Source organism: Ctenopharyngodon idella, chromosome 3 (assembly GCF_019924925.1).
Source record: "Ctenopharyngodon idella isolate HZGC_01 chromosome 3, HZGC01, whole genome shotgun sequence".
Taxonomy (NCBI): Eukaryota; Metazoa; Chordata; class Actinopteri; order Cypriniformes; family Xenocyprididae; genus Ctenopharyngodon; species Ctenopharyngodon idella.
The window spans coordinates 13551121-13553346 of record NC_067222.1 but is presented as its reverse complement, the minus strand read 5'-3'; the positions used below and the strand labels follow the sequence as shown (position 1 = coordinate 13553346).

Here is a 2226-nt window from a genome sequence, read left to right as displayed (position 1 = left end):
AGCTTACACCTGGTATTCCGAGACGGTCTCCCATTCAAGTACTAACCAGGCCCGACCCTGCTTAGCTTCCGAGATCAGACGAGATGGGGCGTACTCAGAGTGGTATGGCCGTAAGCGAAATCTGCTGCCTAGAGTTGGCAATTTTAGACTTTCATAGACTCTTTTTTTTTTTTTTTTTTTTTTTTGAAAACACAAAACGCTTACAGCACCTGGTATTCCCAGGCGGTCTCCCATCCAAGTACTAACCAGTCCCGACTCTGCTTAGCTTCCGAGATCAGAGGAGATTGGGCGTGCTCAGAGTGGTATGGCCGTAAGCGAAATTTGCAGCCAAGAGTGGCCTATTTAAAATGTTAGAACAACAGATCTTGTATAATGTGATAAACTGCTTGGAGTTTAAAACTCCAATAAACAAACAAATAAAACAGAGAAAGCACATGGGAGAGCCTTTCTCTCTCGGCATCATCTGGATCTTATGCAGGCCGAGAGAAGACTAAAAGTAAGTCCTCTCATTTTAATTTCTGTATATTTAATGAAATTGTAACTATGAATGAGAGGGTCAATCTCAACATTACCTAAATTATTTCTTAGATGTTATTTGTTTATTTTAAAAATATTAAATTTAGGTAAGTCACTCATTCCTGAGGGTGAGTAATTAATGACAGAAATTTCATTTTTGGGTGAACTAACCCTTTAATAGTGTGAATATTAGTTGATATAATACTATTCACCTGTATCATGAGTTTTACAGTTGGAATTACTTAAATTGTAGACTTTTAGGATTAGTTTTACAGTGTGAATGCCATACTTGCAGGGAGCCAGTCCACCACGACGTGACTTCATATTTTTGTCTTTGTCTTTCTTATCTTTTGTAAAAGATGGAGAGAAACCATACTATGCAGTTGCCAGAAACACACACCCATGGCATGCTGCAAGGGAAGGAGTGAAACACAACTATTCCCAGTCCTGTTCCCAAAACTCATGTGCCATTTAAAAAGCATAAGAGCATGTCAATTAATTCCTTTGTATTCACCTCAAGAAAGTGTTTATTTTAAAGAAATGGTTGGTTATTTGTTCAAATAATTCATATTTGTGACAGAAAAAGCACTTTATATTAAGGCAAGGTGTATTTTAATAAAAAACACATTTTCATTTTAAAGAATGAATTATTTTTTTTAAATAATTTAATTTATTTAACTATTGTGTAAATGATGGATCAAACAAAACTGATAAAAACAGTGGTTTAACTTGATTTTTTTAGAAAAATAAATAAATTTAGTAACAGGAATGAACACTTTGTAACAGGAATGATAACTGAGTAACAGGAATGAGTGTCCGTATGTGTGTGAGAAAGAGAGATTTCTGTGTTGAAAGGATGTGCTGTGTACTACTAGTACATCACAGCGAAGGAGGTGGAAAGAGAAAGAAGGAGAGAGAGGAGAAGAGAGAGGGGGGAGAGGGAGGGAAGGAAAGACAAAAAAAGGGGGGGAAGAGAGGGTTGCAGTTGTGTTTCACTCCTTCCCTTGCAGCATGCCATGGGTGTGTGTTTCTGGCAACTGCATAGTATGGTTTCTCTCCATCTTTTACAAAAGATAAGAAAGACAAAGACAAAAAGATGAAGTCACGTCATGGTGGACTGGCTCCCTTCAAGTATGGCATTCACACTGTAAAACTAATCCTAAAAGTCTACAATTTAAGCAATTCCAACTGTAAAACTCATGATACAGGTGAATAGTATTATATCAACTAATATTCACACTATTAAAGGGTTAGTTTACCCAAAAATGAAAATAATGTCATTAATTACTCACCCTCATGCCGTTTTACACCCGTAAGACCTTCGTTGATCTTCGGAACACAAATTGAGATATTTTTGTTGAAATCCGATGGCTCCGTGAGGCCTACATAGCCAGCAATGACATTTCCTCTCTCAAGATCCATAAAGGTACAAAAAACATATTTAAATCAGTTCATGTGAGTACAGTGGTTCAATATTAATATCATAAAGCGACGAGAATATTTTTGGTGCGGCAAAAAAACAAACAAAATATCGACTTATTTAGTGATGGCCGATTTCAAAACACTGCTTCAGGAAGATTCGGAGCGTTATGAATCAGCGTGTCGAATCATGATTCGGATCGCGTGTCAAACCGCCAAACTGCTGAAATCACGTGACTTTGGCGCTCCGAACTGCGGATTCGACACGCTGATTCATTATGCTCTGAATCT

General features: G+C 37.4%; 1 non-coding gene and 1 pseudogene across 1 annotated transcript; both read right to left on the bottom strand.

Annotated features, from left to right (window-relative positions):
* Positions 1–116, bottom strand: LOC127510278 (uncharacterized; annotated as a pseudogene).
* Positions 117–197: 81 nt separating this feature from the next.
* LOC127510271 (5S ribosomal RNA) lies at positions 198–316 on the bottom strand. The gene has a single exon (XR_007929525.1). It is a non-coding gene; the product is annotated as a 5S ribosomal RNA (ribosomal RNA).
* Positions 317–2226: the final 1910 nt, after the last annotated feature.